This window comes from Pogona vitticeps, chromosome 11 (genome assembly GCF_051106095.1).
Source record: "Pogona vitticeps strain Pit_001003342236 chromosome 11, PviZW2.1, whole genome shotgun sequence".
NCBI classification, from domain to species: Eukaryota; Metazoa; Chordata; class Lepidosauria; order Squamata; family Agamidae; genus Pogona; species Pogona vitticeps.
The window spans coordinates 7,536,590-7,552,300 of NC_135793.1; positions in this window are offsets into that span (position 1 = coordinate 7,536,590).

Here is a 15,711-nt window from a genome sequence, read left to right on the forward strand (position 1 = left end):
CAGAGCGGCTGTGTTTGCACGATCAGCATTCAAAGCAAAGCCCACTTCCGGAATGGATGCACAACACTATTGGTGTAGCTTGCACTGGCCATTTTTCAAAGGATCCTTACTCCCCAGACAGAGGTTTTTTAATTTATTTTTATTTTATTTTATTAGATTTCTACCCCACCCATCTAGACCAAAGGTCTACTCCGGGCGTCTCCGAAAGAAGAGATGCAACAACATAAACCTCAGACCTTCCAAATGCAAAGCAGGTGCTTAAGCACTAAGTTGTGAGCTCTGTGACACCCTGGATGGACACCTCATATTATTACTAAAGTTTGTCAACTTGATTTCTTCAAATGGCCCCCATGGCTGTGATTTATCTAAAGTATCCTTTAAAGCAGTGGTCCGCAACCTTGGGCCCCCAGATGTTCTTGAACTTCAACTCCCAGAAATCCTGGCCAACAGAGGTGGTGGTGAAGGCTTCTGGGAGTTATAGTCCAATAACATCTGGAAGCCCAAGGTTGGGGACCACAGCTTTAAAGGATTCTCAAGATGTTCCTGTTTTTCAGTACCTGGAAGGATAATTTCTGAAATCAGTCATTCACCCATAAGTAATGAATGGGAGCTACTGAAACATTCTTTCTCCTCCTAATGTACATCCAGGCCTTCCCTCCTGTCAACTTCTGATTATTATTATTTTTGCTTTGCTATTTATTATTGATTATATTCCTGCACTATTTGTTACTATTGTATGCTAATGTTTTATGTTTTTTTTTAATTCTTTATGATATGTTGTAAGCCGCCCAGAGTGGTAGAATATACCAGATGGGCGGGATATAAATCGAACAAATAAATAAATAAAATGTCTCAAGAGTGAATTATTGAGACTGTAAGTGCCTATTAATGAGCAAAAGGAGTGGACTAAACCAGGGGACTTGAAGCTATTCTGCTCTGTGAATCCGTGTACTTCTGCTGTGCAATTCGATGAATTTAACCAAAAATTCAAAACTCTGCAACAAAGTTAAGCGGATAGACAGAAGAGATTGGAATCATCAGCGTGGGTGGGGTGACTTAACTCTGTGGCCATTCAAATACAAATTTGTGGATCTCTTCCCCCCGGCCCCAAATACAATGGAGCTGGTCGGACTGCTTTCTTGCCGCAATATTTTGGCCCATTCGTCCTCAGCAAATGTGGAATAAGTGTCCCCGAATATCAATTGGTGCGCCCAACCTCAACAAAGCTTGAACCAGAAACTAGCTATGCTGTTTTTGGATTATCTTGCCTCCATTTGAATTTTCCTTACATTTCCTTGAATAATGGCCAGAGATGTTCACGCTGGTTTCAGCCACACCATTTGAAAAACATAGCAGAAGAAAGTATGGAAAAACGAGCTGCGTTTTAGAAGTCTAATTAGTTCTTGCTCGTTCTATTTGGTCATGAATTCTACTTCCGCTTGCATCACATTTCCGACACTGGGAACTGTTTGGTAAACAGAGTACCCTCCCTTGCATTTACTCTTCTGTCACATTTTCCTAGACATTAATAAACCTAAAACCTTTTTTTAAAAGAGTGAATGAGGGAAGCCTATCTAAGCAGCAGTTCATAAGACATGAAGTGTGTTCTGTTTTGATCCCTTCTCAAGGAACTTATTTTACGTGCTATCTGGGGGGGGGGGTGGAGTGTAGCCCACATGCTTTGGATGCCGGCAGCCCTAGATTCTTGTCTTCGGACAAGACAGAGTCATAGAACTGTAATTTGGAAGGAACGAAAGGGGTCATCCAACCCATGTTGAAACCCTATTGTTAAATCATCCCTGAGAGGTGGCCATCTAACCTCTGCTTCTGCCTTCGGGAACAGGAGAAAACAAAGCTTTCAGCTATTTAGACAGAGCTACCGTGTCCCCTTGTAATCTTTTTTTTTTCACCCTTAAAGATTAACAAATATTGGATGTGTGTTATGGTGCCATCAAATCTCACCCAACTGACAGCAACCCTAAAAGGTTTTTCAAAGGAAGTGAAATATTTAAGGAGGGATTTGGCTAACTCCACACAAACACACGCACACCAGTGATTTGCCATGGCCAAGCAGGATTCAAACCCAGGACAGTTCTACTTCGGGGCTCTGTCCACTACTGCACCACATTGGGTGTGGCGTTTTAGTCAACATTAACTTTCCTGGACTGCAATCCAGAGGCAAGGATTGTAGACTCAGCTGGTAGACACCTGTGTAGAGAGACTGGGTAGGGGAATGTTAGGGGATGGAAGTGCAAAATGTTAGAAGCAAATGATGGGCCCAACAGAAGTAGTTTAACAGATGGAGCTGGAATTGTATAGGTTTGTGGAACTTGTTGTGGCTAATTATGGCTAACTGACAATTTTCTGGGATGTTTCTCAGCACAATCAGACGTGTACAGTAGGACCCCCTTACCCGTAAAGGATCAGTCCCTGTGGATGCTGAAAAACACGGATTATAGCTAACCCTATTTTACCTGGTTTCCCCGAAAATAAGACCTAACCTGAAAATAAGCCCTAGTACGATTTTTTCAGGAGGCTCCTCATAGAAGCCCTACCCCAAAAATAAGCCCCAGTTAAGTGAAACCCTGCCCTCCACCTTTGTGCAGCAACCAGACGAAGATGACACAACTATATTTGAATAAATGTAGATTGTTGTACATGAAGAAAATAAAACATCCCCTGAAAATAAGCCCTAATGCATTGCTGGAGCAAAAACTAATATAAGACCCTGTCTTATTTTCAGGGAAACACAGTAGTAGGAAGTGCTATACATAGTGTGGTCTCTGGCTTCCTCTAGTGGCCGGTTCTGATAGCACCGTTTTTAGAAATATATATTTCTAGGATTTTTTCTTTTAATATTTTCAATACTTTCAGATTGTGGATAATTGAATCAGCAGATACCGATTGTGTGGATAAATGGGTCCTTCTGTATAGATGCCACCAGGCACCATGACACGCCTGGCAGTTTTGTCAATTAGCTTCCGTTAGTCACAGCATGTGATGTAAACCTTACCTGAACGCCACTTGGATTTTGGCCGCTGAAGGGATGGAGAGAAAGAGAGAAAGAATGAGAGAAGAATTATTCTAGAGGTTGAGTTCTTTCAGCTGCAACTTAGGCAGGAACAAATTATTCTTACTACACCTCCAACAAACACATAACCTCTTTTATTGTCTTCAGAAATCTACTAAGACGTAGCGCAGGAGAAAAAGATGCCTAGACATAGTTACCGAAGCCTGTATAATTGGCTTCTACATCAGAATAAGATGGTGAAACTGAACGAACTTAAGAGTAGCACAAATTTAAAGAAAACCAAAAGGGTGAAAGTTATTAGGCTACCTCCGTCCTGGGATGTATGACTTGCTATCTGCCCTGGTGCTTTATTCGAACATTAATGGTTACAAAAATGCTTCCCCAGCTGCTAAAATCAAGAAAGAGGGAAGCCCAGGAGTGAGTCTGGGTATGAAAGTTATACAGGCTTACTCCCAATGTACTGCTGTTGCAATGTGCTGTCAAGTCACCTCCAATGTAAGGCAGTCTCCAAAATGCCCTGTCCTCAACTGCCCTGCTCAGCTCTTGCAAACCCAGGCCTGTGGTTTCCTCTACGGAGTCAGTCCATCCTATATTTGGTCTTCCTCTTTTCCTGCTGCCTTCGACTTTGCCTAACATTATGGTATTTTCCAGAGAATCCTGCCTTCTCATGATGTGCCCAAACTGTAGGATAGCCTTAGTTTCAAACTTTTTGCCTCCAGAGAGAGTTCAGGCTTGATTTGATCTAGGACCCACTTATCCATCTTTCTGGCAATCCACGGTACCCACAAAGCTCTCCTCCACCACTACTTTTCGAACAAATCAGTTCCCCCCCCCCCCCCGTCGGCGTGCTTAACTGTCCTGCTTTCACACCCATACATGGTGATCGGGAATACAAGAGTGTGCTCCTCATACTGAAAGCAAATTCTAAGAATCAACCTAGATGATCATCCATATACTTTTTTGGCTGATCATCTAGGTTGCGGTTTCTCAGGTGTCATTCCGTCAAAGCGTGCAATTTCCGCCACCTACATATCTTACCTTTAATGTGCCCTGGTTTGTGATTGGTCTTTGGAAGGCAAACACGGGGATAACCTGCACGCTTGACTGCTTGGGCATGTATTACTAATGAAGCCCCATTGTGGGGGGGGATTTGGTTACTGTATAAGGAACGCATTCTTAACATATGCTTGGATCCTGCAACTGGCCACACAGGTTCAGATCTGCTACTGACTAGCCGACGGCTATGAATCTAACTGCCTGGCCAAAGGAGACAAATTTGACAGTGGGTGGGAAGACAAGCATCACTAGTGGGTTCTGCCAGGTGTCCAGGAATACAAGGTGTTGGCATCTGCCCTGGTCACCTGGCACACAAGAATAGATTCCTGACCCCTCACACCTTTGTCGGTTGTCACCACGCTGGCATGAACTGTGGCAATCAGAAGCCCACACCTTCACTAGCTCCGTTTCTCATTCTGTTTATTTATTTAGCCCTCCTTTGGTCATGATGACAGCTTGTAAATAACATGGCAAAAACTGAAGAGTATTTACTGTATATGTCATTGCCACATATTTTAAGAAGAGAAGAGGGACGGTGTACAATTTCTCTTTATTCACTATATTAAAAGGAACGGCCCTCGGGTTTGGAGGTGGGAGGGAGAAGGAGTGTTCCATAAATTATTACCGGATTTCTCCGGAGGCTCGCCTGAAAACTGGTATAAGTGTCAACCCGATCTCAGAGACACCATCCCGAAGATGTGGAAGAGGAGAAGACCAATAAATTCAAGCATAATTTTCCCCCGCCTTCAACTTTGAGGATGAAGAGAATTTCACTCGGTCCAAGTGCTGTCAACACTTCCGAGCTGTTAATAGGAACGCATAATTAACCAGCAACAGGCACACAAAATCTTACAGAAATATTTCTCGGTGGCATTTGGCGACCCTGAGTCAAATCCCGACCTTCCCCGTGGTATAACGACAGGTGAAATTAACACGCAATTAACAATCACCTGTTCCAAAAAGTGAAATAGCAGGCAGGAGGTGATGGAGGAAGAGACAAATTCTGAGATCACAGCTGGGGATCAACACATCTGGATGTGTACGGTGGCAATAACTTTCAACTTATACACAGACCTGACATGCACTCACTTATTTACTTCCTTACTTACTCTTGTTAGCGTTACATATAGTTAGCCCCTCCAGAATAGCTCAGTGTTTCGAAACAAATCTATGCATGAAAGCACAGAAAGGAAAGGCTTTTAGAAGCTGCTCTCTTTGATCAGTTTTTAATTGAAAAAATGCTTTATTGCTACACTGCTTCTGTCTTACTTTGAATGGCATGGGGAACCCACATCCACAAGGAAAAGAAGTCTGGTAAGTAACCCCAGCTGACCACCTTCCTCCCCTTTTTCCCCCCTCTCCCCTCCACCTCTTCCCTCCCCTCTTTTCCTCCATCCGCTCTGAGATTAGTCAATGCCATCTGATTTTCTTTCTTTCTTTCTTTCTTTCTTTCTTTCTTTCTTTCTTTCTTTCTTTCTTTCTTTCTTTCTTTCTTTCTTTCTTTAGGGTTATTGTTATCAGTTTTAATATTTCTATTTTCATTTGTGTTTTCTATTTTATGAGTCGTAACTCACCAAGAGTACTGCTGTGTAATGGGAGTGGGATAAAAATTGAATAAAATAAATGAAAAATAAATAAGAAGATACACGACCAACCTCTTCTTCAGCTACCTAAGCTGCATTCTGGGTATCTAGGGTTTGCTATAATCCACAGGTTTTCAGTATGCACAGGAGGACTTGGAATTGATTCATGGGGGTTGTACCCAATTGCTTATCCCCAGTATCTTATTTTACCTGTGATAGCAGTGGCCCCTGTGAGATATTTAATCTTCATAGACCAGGAAAACAGCAAGCGAACAAAACTGCATTGAATCCAGATATACTTTTTGACCTGATCGGACCTCCACTATATTAAGAGTCCGTGATCTGCTTAACCCTGTGTTTAGGGTTAGGGTTAGTATTTCATATGTAGATCTTGTATTTTTTGAACCCATGGGAAATTCCAAAGGGCCCGTCCTTGAAGGAGTCAAATAGGATCGCCCCCTAGGATCCACTACTCCTGCTTCTCAGCATTAAGACTTGCCAAATGGTAGAGATCCATAGATGGAGGTGACAACGTCTGTCCCGGACCCTTTTTTGCCTGTGAAAATCTCACTAGGGGAGGAGGGGGGGTGATAAAAAATGAATCAATGAATTGAATCAGAATTAATTAGTAGAATTAATTTTAATTGTTCCATAGGGTCAATTAAACAATAAGATAGACAGCACCTTGCTATATATATATATAATTATATATATATACACTAGTTTGGAGTTAGTTTATTAATTAGGCTAAGGAATGTACTCCTGTCCGAGTCACGATCCACTTCTCCTCTGACTGCTTTTAAGAAGAGCGTAAACGCACATTTTAAAGGTAGACACTTAGTGTTTAACCTGCCCTTCTATGCTGCTTTTAATCTGCATCTTTTGAAATTTTATTTAAAAATGACTTTGTTTAATTTTCACTTTTTTTGCTGGGGTGGTTTATATGATTTTACTATGGTTTTAGCTAAAGGTTGATTTTACGTGTTTTTATTCCTTTTAAGAACTTCATAAGCCACCTTGAGGGCTGTTTTTGGCGGGCATTAATACACTTCCCAATTACTTAACTAATTAACTAACTAACCCCAGATTATTTAGGGGACATGGCAGCCTCTTCTTCAGGAGACCCTATACTGGAACACTTGGATTGTATAACAAAATAGTACTCTAAAAATCTAAAATGTGCTTCCCACACTCAAGAGGCTGGTGTATGTTTTCATGAGTGGTGGGGGGAAGTTATTTGTCACTGTACGACACACACACACACACACTTGGGGGTGGTTTGAACCATATAAAATGTCAGCGGACAGTCCTTTAGCTCGAGACAAAAACAGATGTTGTAGACAGCCCCAAATTAGAGCATTTCCCTCTTCTCCTCACAGATTGTCTACAACACGTCTTTCGCCCCTCAGAATTAAATCTCCCTCTGGGTGCCCACAATGACCCGCTCTCAATTGGTGGATCAGCCTGGGGGGGATTAAAAAACCCCCACAGACGAGGGAGATGAGAAACAGCGAAGACAAGGTGTTCCTAGAAGACAGATTTGTGTGTATTCATTATGCCTTTCCCAGTTTTGTTATTCCGGCAGTGTCTGGCTTGTAAAAAATAGGTGGCATCAAACTAGGTGGAACTTCTGGTTTCATCCAAAGTTGTTTACCCACAGTGGCATATGCAGGAGAATTTATTGGAGAAGCAAAAGTGGTTATAGATTTTAGCTGTCACCTTCTTCCAAGCTGCAATCCTATGGTGCAAAATCAAAGCAGGAAGGGGGAGACTTAGGCAGCTGGGTGTGGGACATATATATTGACCTATATATTTATATATCATGAAAGTTGCTGGAGTAATCCCATGCTTTTTCCAGCATGGATTACACACTCTTCTGTACTCTAAGAGTCCACACTCTGAGACATTTGTAGGATAAAGACTTTTTACAAAAACACTTCACTTACAGTTGCTTTACATTATAGACTTTCTGCATGCTGCTTTCTTTACTGCACACATATTAATAACCAACTGAACAGACCAGCAGCCAGGCTCAGGTAAAACATGTTGAATTTCTGGTTAAATTCCTCTAGCTTTGTCGCAGAAGTACAGGGATTCGCAGAGCAGAATAGCTTCAAGTTGCTCAGAGTAGTCCACCCCTTTTTCTCACTAACTGGCACTTACAGTCTCTGTAACTAACTCTGAGACATTACCGGTAGAAAGAATAAAAGGTTTCATGACTTACAATTGAACAAATCAAACAGCAAACTGGCAAACATAACTGCTTTCAGCAATAGACTTCAACAGATGTTTGGGAGGGGAAAAAAGCTCTCAGCAGAGAGGTGGGCTCTTTTTAAAATCAAAGACAAGAGGAAATGATTGATTAGTCCTGGATAGATTGGCAGTCACCCAACCCAGAAAAGTCCCTTCCAGCCACACCTACGAGAGGCAGCCTGCGAGGTTGTAAAAAGCTCCAATAATAGAGAGGTAAAATTTCTTCACCTCCTTGTCCTAGCATGAGTGAAATGTGTCCCAATAAAGCTTCCATAAACAGGTCGATTATGGAAGAACCCAGCTGAGCAAAACAGTCATCATCCCCATATCCTGTGGAAAATTTACTTTGTGCTGAAATAATCTCGGAAGCTCACGCTGCCGTCACTGGGAAAATGGAAAGTGTCTTCATTTCTACAGAGGAAGGGCTGTGTGAATTGGAGTCCAGGGGACCAGTAATTTATTTTACATTTGAGAAACAAGAGGGAGCGATATACCGGTCTGGGCCCGTCAGCTTGCCGAGAGCTCACGGGCACAGAGGGAGCAAAATTGATAGAGATGTTTTAGAAAGCGAGGCGCCTCTTGGGACCCTCTCTTGCATTTAATAAGAGGGAGGGGAAGCACCTTTGGCATGTCCAATAAAGGTTGAGCCTCTCATGAAGATTTATACCATATTACTCAGAGAAATTCCGTGTACAACAATCTCCCCGTTGTGCTCAGATCTAAGAGTAATTCCCCTTGACTCTGTGATCAACTTAGATTTGATGTTAGCTCAACTGCACTCGGTATTACATGCTTAGAGAAGGATATATTCTTAGTTCTCACAAGACCGCTTGGCCATTATCTTAAACAAACCTAGGCTGTTACTGAGAATGCGTGCGCTGATAATTGAATCCCATATATGTAGTTAACATGCGGCAACAGAAGCCGGAAAAATCTAGTGGTGGTTTCTAACTTAATTGTCTTTTAAAAGAAATTTTATATTGAACCAGATAGAAGGTGGAGTATAACTCTGCCCATGGCTATTAGTTAAGGAACATGGACTGCTAAATAGCTCAGTGGTTTGGGTCTCTGGCTGCGGAGTCAGAGGCTGGGAGTTTGATTCCCCTGTGGTGCCTCCTTGAGAGGGGCTGGACTTGATGATCACATAGGGTCCCTTCTAGCTTGGCCGTTCTAAGATGATGATGAATGGAGTCAGTGTGCCCAAGTGTTACCTGAAATTCTTCTGTGGGTTTCAACAGTGTCAGGTATTGTTAGATATAAAGGCTCTTCTGGATGAAACCAATGCCGTGGATCCATTCCAGTCGGGCTTCAGGCTGTGCCACGGCATTGGTCGCACTGTTTTATGACCTACTGAGGGAGGCCGACAGGGGCGAAACGTCTCTGTTGGTCTCCCTCAATATCTCAGCCGCCTTTTATACTGTTGACTGACCACGGTATCCTCCTGGGGAGGCTCTCCGAGTTGGGAATCAGTGGCCTGGCTCTTGCCTGGCTCCGTTCCTTCTTGGAGGACCGTCCCCAGAGAGAGCAGATTGGAGAGAATTTCTCGGCCCCGTGGACCCTCAATTGTGGTGTTCTACAGAGCTCAAGTATCTCTCCAATGCTATTTAACATCTATATGAGGCCGCTGGGAGGGGTCATCGGGGGATGTGGGGCTTTGTGTCATTAGTACACTGAAGATACATCAGTGGATGCTCTTTTATCCCTTGAGGGCTGCCTGAGGGCTGTTCAGCAATGGATGCAGGTGAATGGACTGAGGCTGAACCCAGGCAAGACAGAGGTCCTTTGGGTGGGTGTCCCAGACATCAGTGGTCTGGGAAACTCTCCTGGGGGGGGGGTGACTCTTACCTCCAAGAGTGAGGTTCACAGTTTGGGTGTACATCTGGACCCGGCGCTCGCCATGGAGACCCAGGTGTCGTCAGTGGTCCGTTCCGCACATTTCCGCCTTCGGCAGATTGCCCAGCTGTGTCCCTATCTTGATGTGGGGGTGCTCACCACTTTGCTCCATGCGCTCCAAGATTCCAAGGCAGGATCCCTGCCCATGGACCCCAGGCTGAATCCCGGGACCGAGAGGTCGTGATTCCCCCAAATCTCCACTCTGCAACCTTGGACAATTTTCAGAGCCTAACTCAGTCACCCTTTCAACTTTCCACAATGCTAAACTGCTCTTGGGTGTTGGGAAATTTAAAGGGTGGTTAAACGCAGCTGCTGGAAGCCGACAGATAAATGTGGCAGGAGCCTCTGACACCAGACAGGGCCTTGCTGGTAGATGCTATGCTCTGGGGTCTCCTCAGAGCTAGAACTGCTCTGACTAGTTCCAGAAGAGGGTTTCAAAAGATTAGTTTGTTCCTTATTTATCTCCCAGGATTTTACCAGTCAAAAGACAGCAGAGGAAAGAGTTATGTATGCGTGAGAGAAATTTCTTATTTCAGTTCATGGCGAATTTACAAAACATTGCAAATTACTTCCTATAGAGCCTGTGTCCTGAGCATACTCCTGTACTGCAGTGAGTCCTGGATCCTTTGTGCATGGCAGGAGAGGAAGCTGAACACTTTCCATATGCGTTGCCTCCGACGCATTTTTGGTATCACCTGGCAGGACAAAGTTCCAAATAGAGAAGTCCTAGAATGAGCTTGAATTTTTAGCATGTATACATTACTGAAACAGCGACGTCTACATTGGCTTGGGCACATTGTGAGAATGGCTGATGGTCGTATTCCAAAGGATCTCCTGTATGGAGAATTAGTGCAGGGAAATCGCCCCCGAGGGAGACCACAGCTGTGATATAAGGAGATCTGCCAGCGGGATCTGAAGGCCTTAGGAATGGACCTCAACAGATGGGAAACCTTGACCTCTGGGCATTCAGCCTGGAGGCAGGTGGGGCAGCACAGCCTCTCCCAATTGAAGAGACCCTTGTCCAGCAGGCTGAGGCAAAGAGGCAGTCCCGAAAGCAACAAAATTAGGGAGCTGGACAGGGGACGGTCACTCTCAAATTGGCCTTCTCAGCCACACTAGACACTGTTCCAAGTCCTCCATTCAGAGCACGTTACCATAATCTCTCGAGACTGAAGGACGCCTAATGTAACTTACTATTTCAGTTGGAAAGAGCTGAAATTTTTAAAATGTGAATGTCAAGATAAACCTAAACAAACAGATCTATCTATCTTGGACATAACTTTTCAAAATTTCCATTTGAATCTCTGTGTATGGAAGGATGCTAATACTCAGCGGTTTAGATTTCTGGCTACAGAGCCAAAGGTTGGGAGTTCAATTCCCCACTTGTGCCTCCTGGGAGAAGAGCCAGCCTGGGTGGCCTTGGGCCAGCTCCACAGTCTCAAGGTTGCCCCTAGAGGAAGGAAAGGGTAAAGCACTTTTGAGTATTCTCTACCTAGAAAACCCTGGAAAAGTTAGCCATAAGTCAGAACTGACTTGATGGGACCTGATTATTTTTACATGCCAGTTATGAACAGTATAATCTTCTTCATTCTAGGAGCAGCTGCCCCTATAGAATTTGACCAGTGCAAGACAAAAGTTGTTTCTGTTGACTCTGCAGAATTTCCCAGAATTTTTAAATTAAGGAAAGAACTTAAGATGAAAAAACTCCAAAAGTTGTGGAACTAACCAGTTTTCTTATGTCTTCTGGGAATGCTGATTGTTTGACCTGCACACCGAGCTGTCTAGGTCGGTATCCCGAAGCCGTTCTAAGTGACTCATCTACTGATTAAACTGGTTAAAATACACACCCTTGTGGGAGCAAAAGAAACTGAAACAAACTCTTAACATATCCAGATTTCCTGCAACGTCCTTCGGTTATCCAGCCGTCTCTTCTGAAGCGTCAGCCTGTGGTCGTCACAAGCCGCACAGCATTCTTGCTGGGTCCCTCTTGCTTCTTTGAGACTTTTGTACCTTTTTTTCAAAACGCCTGGATGATGATTTATGTTGGGGAAGTCTGTGTGATGGAATTTGACATTTTCCAGCTGAGGTGTGGCCCTCTTCCAGTTCATTATGTTGCCCTCCCTTGGAGAAGATGAAAAGAGGAAAAATAGCCGGGTGGTTTAAAACGTAGAAAGGCATAAATTAATTCTTACCAGATGGCCTGTTCAGTTGGTATCTTTTAAAATAAATAAATAAATAAATAAATAATGGTTGAGAGATTTTTTCCCCATCAAAAAAAGAGGGGGGGGGATAAAACCAAACAACAACAACAAATCCTAGACAATAATCTAGGGCTGGGAAGGTGGACATGCCCAGATAGTACTGTATTTTTCCATGTATAAATTAAGAAAAATAAGTGGGGCTTAGCAAGTGTAGGGGGAAAGGGATCAAAGCGCTGCAGGATCGCTTTGATCCCTGCTTTCCCCTCCACTTGTTTTTGTTCTCTCCTCAGCTTACTTCCATGTATAAGATGACCCTCAATTTTTAGTCTAAAGATTTTTGACCAAAGTATAGTCTTATACATGGAAAAATACAGTAAGTGTCTATTTATTTCTGTCTTCTCCCAGATATTCCACCTTGTGCATTTAAACAAACATATGTACAGTAGGACCCCTGTATCTGTGGGATTGGTATCCGCAGTTTCACTTATCATCTGTGGTTTGCCGGAGCCCTGTATACAACATACAAGGATGCCCCTCTTGTTGCTTTTGTCTCGTTTTTATGTTGTATAAAGGGTTCTCTTGTATCTGCGGTTTCAGCCATCCACTGTACATCATGGAGCTGAGCTCTACTCTGCATCCAGAACTGGCTTCATGCTTATGTTTAATTGCCGGAAAATGCCTCACCTAGAACCAAAGTTCCCTCTGCTACCTCTCTCGCTTTCTTTGTGTCGCTCAGGAGGAACAATCCCGGCTTAAAACAAAACACACACACCGAGAGGATGGTTGTGGAGTGGAGTATACAACAAACTTAGGGAGAGAAAATCCCACCTGCCAATGATGTGGCTGAAAAGCTCACATTTGGAAAATGTGGGTGAGTTCATTTGTGCGACTCACAAACATCCACCCACTCCACCTACCTACTGGAAGGTAACTTAACCTCTGATAGTAGGATCATTTCTTTGGTTGTTTGAGATATTTTTACCTTCTTCCATTGGGGTTAGGAGGCAATCTCCCTTCTCAGGAGGAAACTAGGCATTAGGAGAAAGCTAAATTCCCTCTGATTAGCCTGTTTTCCCTCCCCCTAAAGGATTTCTTCAGAGATATGTGCCTCATCAATCAGACTTACAAAGTCCATGTTTACCGTCCAATGTCCGGTTCCAAAACAAAGCATGTTAAATGCAAAACAGAGAGAGGAAGAAAATAATGTGCTAGGACAAACAACGGTATTTCATCATTTGGAGGAGCACCTCTGTTAAAAACATGATGACTGGGAGATACATTGATCAGGGTTTTTTAAAAGAGATGTTCCTTAAAGTGGTGTCTAGACGCTCTAAAATTCATTGTCCTGCGTGAATGCAAATGGAAACTGGGGGTTGTCATCCTAATTTCCAGAATGCTCTAGAGCCATGCTATAAGAGCTTTATCATTGGCACTTTGAAATGGTGGCCTCCAACACTGATCAGAGGAGCATAGGAGCCAATCCTGGAGATGACCTTAGCCCACTTGGTACGGCATATTTTACTCCAAGGTAAAGGTGCAGCGAGCCATCGCTCCATTTTCTTTGCTTTCTCACACTTCCTTCTGATGTCTTTTTGAGTATTAAATGGGTCAAAGCCTTTGAATACAGGTGTGCATTTTTGGGCTTTTGCTTAGCTTAATTAAGCACTGTCTAAATGATTAGCCATTATACTACTTGCAATGACACCTCAAAGATCATCCCGTCAGCACAGCTAGCCCTTATGCCAGTGCAGACTTCACACTAATTCACACTGCTGTTGTGTAAGCCGTTGTTGTGGCTGATTGCTCACCTCGTCACCAACATCCAGGAGAGAAGAGCCATGATCATAATGATAACAACACCATCGTTTGTATTCTGTCTGTTTTTTGTCAAATGGTAAAGCTACCTCATCATTTCACGGATTTGTTCAGCTTTTTGTGTGTAGTGTTCACACAAGAAGAGCAGCAAAGATGTTTTGGACCTTACGGAAATAATTTTTCACCAGAAGAGAACTGCCACCAAAATATAACAAAAGCTGCAACATACCTTCTGGAATTCTGCGGGGGGGGGGGGAGCCGCATCATGCCCCCGAAATGACATTATTTCCAGAGAATGAGGCAATGACATCATGATGTAGCATTCAAAGTTCTTGAGGGATTTTAACAAGTTTTGCATGGTCAAATCCCATTAATAAGTTGGCTGCTTTCCAGGGTTTTTGTGTGTGCCTGGCACAATCTCCAGAAGGTAAGGAAAGCTCACCTGCTCTGTTGTCCCTCAGCATTTTAATTGGTTTTGTTTTTTTTTGCGTATTATGAGACTCAATTCATCTTCAATGAAAAAAAAAGCTGATTCTCTTGCTGTGAAGATTATTTGGGTTTGCAGAGTCTCTCTCTCTCACTCACTCACTCTCTCACTCATTCACTCACACACACACTCACACACAAAATTTGCACGTGTTAAATTTTATTTATATTTGCACTGTTGCTTCAGAAAAATCAGGGAGGTTTTCTGTGGGGCTCCCCGAAGGCTGTCATCTGTACCCCACAGGTCAACCTTCTGCTTGGTTGATTTTTCATTAAGCAAACCCCAGGGCTATATCCCACCATTTCTCCAATGAGTTCACGGTGGCCCATCTGTTTTTTCTTCCTCCCCACGTTATCCTCTCAATAACCCTTCTAGGTAGACCAAGCAGAAAGAGAGGCTGAATGCCCTCAGAGCCCTAAGAGAGAGTTTATGGCTCAACAGAGTTGAGAACTTAGATCTTCAAAGTCTAGTCCAACACCTCCATGACTACATCACACTACGGTGACCATCAGGCAGGCTTCCAGCTACCAAAAATGAAATTGTAATGGGGAAATAGTTTCATTAAAATCTTCTCAATGTGATTTTCAACTGCTTTAAAAAAATTTATTTCTTACTGTTCTGACATGTTTAATTTTTTTTAAGTGATTTATTGGATTTTTGCTGTATTTGTTTTTTAAACATTTGGTTAATCACATCGAATCTCTTGTGGGGGAAAGGTGGGGTATAAATAAATTGAATGAATGAAAGAATGAATGAACATGAACTGGTGTCACCAAAAAAGGAGGAGTAGAGGAAGAAAGTTTTTAATTTGCCTATTTAGTCTGTGTTGCGTTGCTGTGTCCAAAATTCCCCTGTTTGTCCCCTCCCGTTTCCTCCCACCTCTGGGAGGAAGTCTTCAATTTTTCTTTTCTTTTTCCTTTTTTGTTTTCTTTTCTTGTCTTCTTCTTTACTATTTTGGAGTAATGAGGTGCATCAGCACTGTCATGGTACAGTTTTTTTAAAAAATTACTGGAGCAAAGGAACTGTTTAATTTCCCAATACCATGGCTAAACTCTCTTCTTTAGCCACTGAATGATGATGCCAAATGGACAGCAGAAGAGAAATTTGACTACTGCAAGCTCGCTTTGGTTTGTTTCTAGCAATCACTGGAAACGAGCTAAAGCAGAGCAATCCTACCCACATCAAGAAAATAGAAGCCCCTGGCAGAGACCCAGAAAGGTGCAGGTAGGAACTCTTTGGGGATGGGCTGATTTGCTCCAGCAACTGTGTTGTGTGATCACCAGAAAAACGAGCGAACCAGCCTCTCTCCACAGTGAACCAAACAGCGGAACATATGCCCCTCTGATCATACTCCCACTGAGACTCTCAAAGCATAGCAATCCCCATTGGAGG